This window comes from Pecten maximus, unplaced genomic scaffold, assembly GCF_902652985.1.
Source record: "Pecten maximus unplaced genomic scaffold, xPecMax1.1, whole genome shotgun sequence".
Classification (NCBI taxonomy): domain Eukaryota; kingdom Metazoa; phylum Mollusca; class Bivalvia; order Pectinida; family Pectinidae; genus Pecten; species Pecten maximus.
This window is the reverse complement of record NW_022979982.1, coordinates 1-12,318: the sequence shown is the minus strand read 5'-3', so window position 1 is coordinate 12,318 and position 12,318 is coordinate 1. Positions and strand designations below refer to the sequence as shown.

The window sequence follows — 12,318 nt, the reverse complement described above, 5'->3', positions numbered from 1 at the left end:
CAGAAACATGGCTTCGAATTCCGAAGCCAAGAGATGTCGGCCTAGAATTGTAACGAGTTCGGCAACATAGCGACGTAAATAGAAATGGTCACAGGTCAACCCGATTATACGACTGGGGAAACAACACACTAGGTGGAAGACATTCAATGAAGAAAATAGTTTCTCTACAAACGAGCATGCAGCACGGATTCTTCTGGATAAGTGGTAAGCCCGTAGCCTGCGTAGGGTCAGTTCTATTCTATTGCCGCACATTTTATATCGTTATCAGAATGTAACTCGTAGATGTCCTTAATTTTGTTGACAAACAATGCATAAAGTATGTTGCTTAAGTGTAATGGTTATTAGTTTCAAGCAACATAAATGAAAAATGATGTGTAGAATGAAGAGATAGGCACATTCCACCTCCGTTTTATGGGGCCCCGTAAGGGGTAATTTATACGGGTTTTTTTTATTGTTCGCATATCACAGCTATAGGCTATATTTATGCCACTATCATTTTAATTATGAAAAATTATAAATTGATGTATGACTGATGATTAATGTCAGACCTATCAAGCTTACTGTTTTCTTTATTAAATACAAAATGGTGTATGTGTAAAATTCAGTAGGACTTTCAGGACGACTATCATATTACATGTAGGCATATAGGCCTATATGTTTCAGATATACAGTTGACTCATAATATAAACGATTTGCAAATAATATTGGTGTATGGCTTCAAATACAAGTGCTGTTTTGTTCCATTCTTTGAAATGTGGTAAAAATTACGATTTGTGGGGAAAAGATTATCATTATAACTTAGCATGCAGTACATAATTATTTTTATATTTTTCAAGTGCACTTCATTGACACAAGAAGTTCATGCAGGTGAAGACATCCCGACACCAGCTGAAACTTCTATGGGACCGCCATCACATGTGTGCACCCCTACACCAGTAACATCTACGCCTGCACATGCCCATAAAGAACCTATAGCTATAGATAGACCTCCGATGTCTCAGATATAGAGTAAGTTCTTGGATCTAACTATGTTGGATTTATAACCCCTCAAAATATACATTGATGTATCTTAATTTTTTTATTCAGTGTTCATCGTTCCGTGTTGAAGTAAACTGTAGCAGGTCACACATATATGACATTGTAATTCCATAAATGTTTTTACTATTTTGTTTTTTACAACATATTTTAACTGTTAGACCCAGCACCATATTGTATGCTAGGGTGAGCAGTCAAACATACTAAATTTATATTCTGTAATTATAAACATGCTCTGCTACTGCATGTCATGAATAAATAATACACCATTTCGGGCATATATATTTGTTTTTAATTGTGTAATTTTTCATAATTTTAATATTTCAGAGCTCAGTCATCACACTCGTCTGATTTATCTTGTGTGGAAGCATTACAATCAGACTCCGAGAGTAACATTAATGCCAGCTTGCTTTCCCATTACCAACAGAAGGCTAAAGAGGATGACACCTCATTTATTGAGTAAGTATGTTGTGTTATTTTTGATGGTGTGTTCTTATTGCTATAATAATACATTTACTTGTATATATAGTAAAGAGGTATTGGTACGCCCAATTTCCCCGCAGGACATTATGTTCTGTCACCTGTCATCCTGCACACAGTCTGTAAATGGATGACCTTGCTGTCAATGTCATTCAAGGTCACACAGGTCTAACATCCTCAATAGTAAACTAAAAGGACATTTTTGTCAATAACCAAGAAACATATAATTATAACTGTAATATGCTGCTGTGGAGGAGTACTGGGGCGGCATCCGACGTCTGTCCCGCTGTCTTTCTGTCTGGCCATCCGGTGTCCACGTTTTACTTTAAACAACTTTTTCTCAATAACCAAGAGGCACAGGTACTTGATATTAGGCCTGTAGCATGCTGGTGTAAAAGGCTACCAAGTTTGTTCAAAATGAATGACATTCATTCTATGTAATTTGGGTTAAATATAGGCTTAATCTTTAAAAAAAATGGTTTCTCACTAGCAGAGGCTCTGAAACCTAATTGTATGCTGGAAGTTAATTGTTAATTGATAAACCTAGCCTACTGTGATTTTGATAAAGCGGTAATCTTCATAGTATCTTCAGAAATAACTGAGATAACTTCAAAGTTGCTGTATAGCCAAGTGAGCGATACAGGTTCATTGGGCCTCTTGTTTAAATGAATTACATTGTACATTATCTTTTACTATCCAGTATACCTCAGACACATCAACCTGAACACTTGCCAATGGCTGAAGATCCCATAGAAATGGAAGAGGTTGATGTTGATGATGAGCTTGCAGAGGATGAAGGAGACATTGTGGAAACAGACACTCAAAATGATAGTGTTGAAGAAAGGAAATCCATATGCTTCCAAAGTGCCCTGTTGTAACTCACGTCAGTTCGAATACCCACAACTTGTCAAAGAAAAGCATGTGGTGCAAATATCATTCTCCAATGGAGATATGTTGGATGTGCAGTACAGTTGAAATGAATTGGAGGAGCAGCATTTGGTTCTAGTCCTGGATCCTCTGGTTCACCTACATTTTCGCAAAGGTCAAAAACTAGGCCTGGCTGACGATACACTAGCTGAAGAACTAAATTTATCAGTGGCTTTGGGTCCATCCTTCTGATTATATCCTAATACATAAAACAATTATTATAGAACAAATCCATGTGGGTGGGAGTACTGTAGCATTCTAATGTATAAAAATAACTGTTTTTCCTTATTTTTGGTTTTTGAGTTGATAAATTTTAATGCACTTATATAACTTATCTATTTTCCCTCAAATTTCATTCCAAATTTTTCTACTAAGGTTTTATTTAAGGTATGTATGCGTTTTTTGATAATTGTTTGTGGAAGTAAGTATTGTGTAAATGTGGTGTTCAATTTCAGAACATGTAGGAGGTAGGTGTTCACTTAATGGTGTATTGCAGGTGTTTACATTTCAGTACTAGTGTGTGTTTGAGAGTGTTCACTTGACAGTAAATGCAGGTGTTCTTTCAACATTGTGTGTAGGAAGTGTTCACTTATCAGTGTGTGTAGGAAGTGTTCAATTATCAGTGTGTGTAGGAATTATTCACTATCAGTTTGTAGGAAGTGTTCAATTATCAGTGTGTGTAGGAAGTGTTCACTATCAGTTCGTAGGAAGTGTTCAATTATATCAGTGTGTATACGAAGTGTTCACTTGTGAGAATGTGTTTGAGGTGCACGTGTGTACTAACATTGTGTGTAGTTGTTATTAACTTATAATAACATTGTGTTCATAGATGGTTCATTCTGATAAATGTGTTAATCAAGTGTCTAGTTGCATATTTTTTCAATATTCTGTGAACTAAAATGAAATACCCCCATGTGTAATGTAAATACCTACCTAGAGAAACAGGTCTTATAACCATACCATTCACTTGGTTGGTTAAAAATTAGGTGTTCATACACATATGGGAAGTATGTTTGATGTGTGAGAGGGTCTGTGCATTTTTGGTAAAATTTAACACTTTCAGTGAGTAATAGTATAAATTGTCTCCTGAATGCTTTGGTAAAATGTCTACTGTTCTTTTTGTCTGTGTACATGCCAAAGAAATATCAAAATAAAAAAGATATGAAAAGAAATAATACAGTACTTTGTAATTGATTATCAACTAGTCAAAATAATTTGAATGATGAAGTAAATTGTGGATAACATTCATAAAACAGTAGCATACAGAAATTCACACTACTAATATTACAAAAATATGATTATTAGCTTTGTATGATAGGAGCGCAAGGTTCATGTAGATCCCTTCTCCTTTGCTGTTGCAATGTCAGTACCCTGGCCCGATCCTCCTGCTGCAGCATAGCAACTGTACCACGTGCACCCCTTGGCCCCCTTCCTCTACCTCGCCCTCTCCATCCTTGGACTGCTGTCTGCCCCGAGACCCCTTAGCCGTCCACAGGTTCCTCCCTTCCTCCTTAATCCCCTCCCCCTCCTTGGGGATGTATGGACTTGTGCATATTCATAATCTATCTGATGAGAAAGCAAGAAATTATTGTAAGAGCAAAACTGAAGGAAAAAGTTTACAATGCAATGCAACAGAAAAGTTTACTGATGAATTTTATATTGCTATGCATATCGAAGACAAAATATAAATACATTTGTATATACATGTATATTTGTATACATGTACATACTAATTCATTTATATATGTGTAACAATAGAAAACTAAAGAAATTTGCATGTTCAGCAACCAAAAGTAGGTATTCTAATACACTTCAGTTAACAAGATCACATAAGCCTGGTATGAAAATATTATTAGTCTATAGCTATATACGTATGCTCTATTTGGTATATTGATTATGTTTGGTGATCAATGACAGCAGCATTCCTTTAAATGGTAATGATGGGGGTAAGACTTTGGTATCAAAAGAATTCTTCAAGTGCAAAATTTAAATAATGTTATACATACAGCAGTACTATGCAAACTATTACAACTTTCCATGGGGGAACTCATTATTCAAAATTAAACATAATTGAAATTTATTCAATATATAGAGACAAATAAAATAACAATATAAAATGGCATATTTTGAGTATTTCTTTTATAAAGAATCAATAGATCTTTAAATATACAAATAGTTTAGCTTTATTAATTGATAATAGTAAATTGAGCTGTCCAAAATTGGAAACTCCGTCCTAAACAGGGAGCTCGAGGGTTGAATTGGCAATTCATTACATGAAGTTCTTCAAACTGATGAGAAAACAAAACACATATCGTCATGGAAGTAAGAATCTTGGAGCTAAGAGGCTTTGTCAATAGCCGTTATGTGCATGTGCATGTATACATGTATAACATATTGGTAATTGAAACGTTTCCCGAAGCTTCACTTCTGTCGAGAAATACATGTAGGTCTACATGCATGATATTTGATTGTTTAAATTACTGTAAGCATTCACCTCATCTACTCATATCCTGTTAAATCAATAACACTATGTCTTGATTGTTTTCTAATATATATGCCTACACAACTATTGATTTAGTGTAAATGAATTGATCACGATATCACCGGTAACGATGACATACATTAGATTACCCCACATTGGGCCCCATCTCTGCATCGGATGCCGATTCACACCGATTTCAGTTTTTATTGTTATTATTGCATGTATTAAGTCATATGAAAACAATCTTTAGGCATAAGTCCCACACATGCATCATATAGGACATGTTTATTAAGTGTTTACGTACCGTGTTACTGCTTTGACTGCTTGATGAATCGGACATCTCTAAAAATTCACGTGTTTCTGTTGACGTTTTCTCACTGCCTCGTTTTCGAAATACCACGTGACTTATAAAAATAGATATGTGTTATATTAGGACAGGGCTTTTCCCGAATTAAAGTGGTCAAAACTGGACAATGCAAGCAGAACTTGACCATCGCATTGCTGTGATAGAACTTTTGGAAGACCAGATAATGCATCTAGACTAAGTTTGTTTCCCCGAATAGTCGCTTTAACAATACAATAATTGTAATTTACCAGGAGATGATTAATAGTTTTTGCTAGTCTTAAAATGATGATTGCGATAATAATTGGTGATATTAAAATGATCATTTTACAACAATTGCAAAACAAGTCATGTCAACTTATTTACCACTCTTGTTGGCACGTCAGGAAGCGTGCGAGGGGTCTTACTGTGGGAGGAACCCGGAGCTCCCGGGGAAAACCCACGTGGTCCTGCAGGCGAAACTTTTATAAACATTTATAAAAAATGAAATTTAAAGTGAAACATCAAAGTATTCATATTCTTCAGGTTGGTAAATTAAATATGATAGAAGTTATATGACACAATCAATATGATATTTAAGAGTGTGACGTTTCGATAACCACACTATCACCTTCATCAGACTAATGACCAATCTGAAGCGTACTGACACTGTCTTATGCAGTGTCCGAGATGGTAAAAGATTTGATCTACTCTGAAGGATTTTTCGTCTTTATTATGATCCTATTTACACCAAGTTCGAAAATAGTGTGACGAGATGGTAAAAATAAAAAAGAACAAAAAAGTGTAAGAGATGGTATAACGTACTGTATCCGGACCAATACCTCAACTTCCGATCGTATCACCCCTTACACCAGAAGTTGGACGTCGTACGATTGTCACGGAAGATCAAGACAAGAAACAAGAGCAAACTCACATCTATAGCGTTGCAGATGACAGTGTAGTCATCGAAACGTCACACTCTTAAATATCACATTGATTGCGTCATATTACTTCTATCATATATACACTAAAGTAGTATACTGTGACACTGCCTTTAACAGAAGTACATGTAACGTCGACACAAACGCCTTTATCTATACATTTTTATCTTCCGTCGTGACCTCCGTACTTTTATTATCGTCAACAAATCATCATTTGCATTTTGTAGGTCAACCTGGTTGACCTGAACCGCCCTGCAAGTAGGGCGTAAGAATTGTACCTGCATGATTGTAGGAGGCGACTAAATTTGGGATATTATATTTTCTCTTCTTTCTGAACAATTTTTTTCTTCCTTATGTCTCCCTTGACAACGCCTCACATTTGGCCTTTAGTTGAGCGTTCGCCCCTGTGAGGAAGGCTTTGGATTCTGTGCCCTGGTCGAGACATACCAGAGTCTTTAAAAATGGTAGTTAATGCTTCTGCTTAGCGCTCAGCATATAAGGAGTGGGACGACTGGTTCGCCCGTTGTCAGTATAATGTGACTGGGTGGGGCGTCCTGCTGGGTGTCTTCGGCATGCAGTATGCCTCAGTGAGGTAGCACTATTAATCGGCAAAAGTTCCGGCCTATCACAAGGAGACTTAACACGAACATACAGCAGCCTCCCAAAACACATATATACACTCACCACACGCATGCATATCGCACGCAGGGCAGGCCGTCCTTTAATGACCCTAGCTGTTAATAGGACGTTAAACAAAATAACCAAACCAAAACCTTGACCTGAACAAATGCTGAAATGTAGTTCTAGGATCATGGTAATTCAAAATCGGTATTAAAAGCCATTTAGCAATAACAATAATCACGCAGAATATGTTAAAGATATACATGTATACAAGTACGCCAAAGATTTTAGCAATTTGAAGGAACTTTTTATTGTTGAGTGCTGTTGTAAATTACTTTGGGATTGCAGGTGATGTTTGAAGACTTTTTATACATCGCATTTTAATTCATTTGTATCGTAACACGGATAAGAAGATACACATGTACTTGACGTACTTTGTAATCAAATATTAGAAATTATGAAATCTATTTTATGGTGATGCTATTGGACCCCTTCAGCTTTTGATATCTAAAAAAAAATCATTTCGATTTTATTCAATCACCAAATCAATTTTTAAGACTCTGTAAAAAACTGTATAGTGCAATTAATTTCATGTTTGGTGAGTTTAATCCAATTCTCAATGGTATTAAAATCTGCTGTATCTTTGTGTTATCCTTTACTGATCTTTTTAAAGAGGCCATGGCTTGAAATATGCACCTTTCTGGTCCTCCAAGCGATAATACTGCGTCGAGAAGAAATACATAATCAAAACTTCTTGTTATCAATTATAATCATCCAACAGAGTGCTTGCTTTGATATTTCCGACACGTGGGAAATAGGAAGGTATATAGAGTAACAACGGCACGAGGTAATTAGTGTAATCATTTGATATACAGGCGCATTCAACATACTAATCGTAAACGAATGGCGTGTGTAATTTCCAATAGATCGATAACAGCATCATTAGTCTGTTCGTGTGTGGGGATTATAGATAAACAGAGGTCGTTAACAGACACCGATACAGACCTTGCGAATTTTTTCGCTCCTAAAATTGTTTCAAGTCTTCAGGAGAATTGGTCAGGAGCTCAAGCTCATGTCGTTTCGTGTTAACGGAGAAAAGTGCGCTCGAAATATACATATTCTGTCAGATTCTCACTTCCTTTCTTCAGAATATCAACAAAAATGTCGCGAACGCCAAAGCCTCTCTCTCCCCCCCCCCCCCCCCTAATTTTTGCTTTATGATAATGTTACGATAGATAATATCATAAAACTATATATACCTCAAACTATCATACCCTTATAAATCCTTCAGCACTTTGTTTCTTTTAGATATGCTTTTTTGAGATCGTATAAACCCATACTAGTTTCCTTGAAATGAGCGAGGGCTTAAGCACGTCATATAGTATTTTCCAGATGTTTTTCACGCTCAACTAAAAACATAATTCGCTGCGAACTATTTTTCATCGCTCGCAATGATTCGCTGTGAACTATTTTTCATGGCTCGCAATGTTTCGCTGCGAACTATTTTTCATGGATCGCAATGTTTCGCTGCGAACTATTTTTCATGGCTCGCAATGTTTCGCTGTGAACCATTTTTCATGGCTCGCAATGATTAGTTGCGAACTATTTTTCATGGCTCGCAATGATTCGTTGCGAACTATTTTTCATGGCTCGCAATGTTTCGCTGTGAACCATTGTTTATTCTTACGAGTTTCTACTATCGATACACTGTTGGTCAACTGATGAAAATGACAGACATTTTCACTGTAGACAAGTTTTTTTTTATATGTCAATCAGCCAAAATGTGAATACAGTCAAACTTCGATGTTTCGAAGTTCAAGAGACTAACAGAAAAAACTTCGAAACAGCGGGACTTCGAATTATTCATGGTTGACAATAGATCGATATTTTCTTGATAATGACTATATCTGTTAACGTTATATGTCCTCGGTGTCTTCGTGTTGATCGTCGCCTGTCAGGCTCACATCGAAAAGTTTAGTTAATTTATACCTCAAACACAACAAAATAAAAAATACTTTTCATCAATTATATCTTAGCATTTTTTAATTAAACCAACTATATATCTATGTTACAAAACACTTATATCCTGTCTAATAGATAAAGCAAAAGTACAATGCACACTTATGTTAACGGTTTTTCTGCTATAGGCACATGTGTTTATGTTATGTGCATATAAAATATGGAATGCCGATCAGTTGGAGAATGCATGCTTGAATGACAAATAACCGATGTTTGAAACGTGACACTTTGAATATGAGTGAAGACATCGCTAATTGTTTGTGTTTAAAATTGATCCGCTTTTGTTTTACTGTTCCGTAAAATTTACTCACCAACCGCTGATTTCAATGGCGGCGGAGATCATCAAAGACGACTACCGGTATCGTTTACCGGAATGATTAAATGCCATGGCTTCTAAATATACCATTTATCTATCAATTTAGTCTGATTATTAATTAACCCCATGATCGGGAGTGACAACGCACGCTGTCGTTATCCCTATTGTCAGTCAGGGCATTTTTGGGAGGGGTGTGAACTCTTGCCGTGGGGGTAACGACAAACACCTGTCCAGTGGTCAGCACAGGTAACTCTTTTGTTTGAATCATGAGATGTCAATTGCCTATAATATCATATCTAACGGGCCATGAAAAAAGTTCGATACATCGAAAACTTCGATTTATAAAAATTCGAATCACACATAGGTTCGTTAGTAGCGTTATATAGTGAGGAAATTCGGGACCAAGCAAAAAGTTCGATACAGCGAATCAACGAAGTTCGAATCATCGAGGTTTAACAAAGTTGCCCTGCTGACTACACTAACAGTCAGGGTTCCTCTTAAGACCAATTTTTAAGCAAAGCGAAGTAGTTAATTAAGGTAGGTAAATCTATGAAACGAAATTTAAAATTGGGCGAAGTTTCAGACATTCTACTTCCCTATCTTCATTTTCGCATATCCGTCGGTCAAGTTTCACTTAAGCCACTTTTAATACTTAAGTTCTAGAAGGACGAAGCAGCTGTAGGATACATTTATTCTCAAACTCTCAATTTGATATAAAGGTTGTGCGTGCCCTTTGTACGATAGAGACAGGACTATTGAAGCTGCCTATTTAACTTCATTGAATGTGGAATGGTGTTATGTTATTATAAAAACTGTATATTTTGACGAAGTGATAATCTTAAGTCAATTGCCCAAATTAACGAGGTTCTACCATCTCCGTATCATCAATAATACTCTGTAAACAAAATTGGGTAAACTACGGAAGGTTCTCTGTATTATATAGACCAACGAGATTCAACAACCAATGTAGTGATCCTGACCACCTTTCACCAAAATACCAATACTAAACCCACGAGGTTCCACTACCAATATCTTTGTCTTGACCACTGTTAACCAAAATACCAATACTAACCAACGATGTCTCAGTACCAATATAGTTGTCCTGACCACCTTTTACCAAAATACCAATACTGACCAACGAGGTCCCAGTACCAATATAGTTGTCCTGACCACCTTTTACCAAATAACCAATACTGACCAACGTGGTCCCAGTACGAATATAGTTGTCCTGACCACCTTTTACCAAAATACCAATACTGACCAACGAGGTTCCACTACCAATATAGTTGTCCTGACCACCTTTTACCAAAATACCAATACTGACCCAACGAGGTCCCACTACCAATATAGTCGTCCTGACCATATTTTACCAAAATACACTGTACCAATACTGACCCAACGAGGTCCCACTACCAATATATTTGTCTTTACCACTGTTAACTAAAAAACCAATAATAACCAACGATGCTCCACTGCCAATGTAGTTGCCCTGGCCACTGTTTACTAAAACCAACATTATGTTACCTAAATCGGTGAGGTAATTGCATAAAGGTCGCATATGATGATGGAACATAGCTGATAGAGGAAGTGATTTCCTGGGATTCGATAAAGGATCATGTACGGATGGTGTAATCTCTGTGGATTAACAAGCTAATTAGCTTTATCTCGTGCACAGGAGGTCGCTTGGTTACCATAGACTTATCACAGCATAATGAGACTTCATGGCAACAAATTATCTGATGTAGAAAGAAAACAGAATAGCTGTGCTGATTGAGATCAAAATAGCATGATATATCATTATATGAAAACAGTATGATATCAAAGTACCATGGTATTAAAATACAATTGTATCAAAAAAGCATGATATCAGAATAGCACGATACTAAAATACTATTGTAAAAAATAATAGCAGTTTATCAAAATACCACGATATCAAAGTAGTATGATATCAAAATACCATGGTCTTAAAAAAGCTTGATATAAAAATAACATGAAATGAAAAAAACATGATATGAAAATAGTATGATATCAAAATAAAATGATATAAAAATAGCATGATATCAACAAACTATTGCATAAAATTACATATGATATCAACAAACTATTGCATAAAATTACATATGATATCAAAAAGCCATTGTATCAAAAAGTATTAAATTAATTCGTGACAATCCATTTATCCACAATAAACCTATGAATTGCAAACTTTGCCAAAATTCCTCTTGATCCTTATTCGTGGTACCAGATTCTTTACTTTCCTACCTGGGGTCGGGAGAGAGAGATCCTGCGGGTCAAATACATCCGTAGTGTCTCCTTCCCCGAGGCCAGGAGGATAGTTGAGAGTGGAGACACTACCGGGCCCTCTTATGCACAGGTAACACGAGCAAAGAAACCGGTTGAAAGTGTCACAGTCAAGGATGCATCTGTCCAGGCTTCGGAGGGCAGACCTGCATTTGGCTCACAGGTCCCAGACTTGGCTAGCTCTAAGACTTGCAAGGTCCTAGTTGGGAACCCGTCACGCTTTCGTCAAAAACCATCAAAACCTCCAATCAAACAGCCAGAAAACAAACAGCCGCCACCTCCAACAAACTCGACATCCAATCAAAACAAACCTCATCGTACACCTCCTTCACCAAGAAAACACTCCTCATCACAACGATGTCGCTCACTCTCTGTGCCTCGCACTAGGCCAGAAAACCAATCACCAATTGACAAGCAACCCAGAAAAAAATTAAGGATATCAAGAATGCCGGTCGAATCCGATCTTAATGTCACATATGGCAAAGGATCGGACGACCCGACCAACAGATTCAATATCCTGATTGGTCTTGAAGACGAAGCGGAAGCTACACCACTCTATTCCTCGACTCCAGGACGAAAACAAAACAAACACGCAAAAACATAAATGAACAATATTATAATACAATGGAACATACGCGGATTAAAGGCAATCATAGAAGAATTTCAGTATTTATCTAAAAAACACAACCCAGCCATCTTCTGCTTGCAAGAAATTATGCTTAAAGACTCGATGAACTTGAGACACTTCTCACTCTACTGTAATATTCCAACAGCTGGCGGCAGGGCATCGGGTGGTGCAGCTGTTGCTATAAATTAAAACATCCCTCACAGACAATTACATTTGAACACGACTCTACAAGCTGTTGCCGTTAGC

At 36.8% G+C, this 12,318-nt stretch overlaps 2 long non-coding RNA genes across 2 annotated transcripts; one reads left to right on the top strand and one right to left on the bottom strand.

The window, feature by feature from the left end:
• Nucleotides 1-3,617, top strand: LOC117319346. Its single transcript, XR_004530697.1, has 4 exons — nucleotides 1-204; nucleotides 837-1,008; nucleotides 1,363-1,494; nucleotides 2,216-3,617. It is a non-coding gene; the product is annotated as an uncharacterized LOC117319346 (long non-coding RNA).
• LOC117319348 lies at nucleotides 2,852-5,493 on the bottom strand. Its single transcript, XR_004530699.1, has 2 exons — nucleotides 5,229-5,493; nucleotides 2,852-4,008 (listed from the first exon to the last, which is right to left on the bottom strand). It is a non-coding gene; the product is annotated as an uncharacterized LOC117319348 (long non-coding RNA).
• Nucleotides 5,494-12,318: the final 6,825 nt, after the last annotated feature.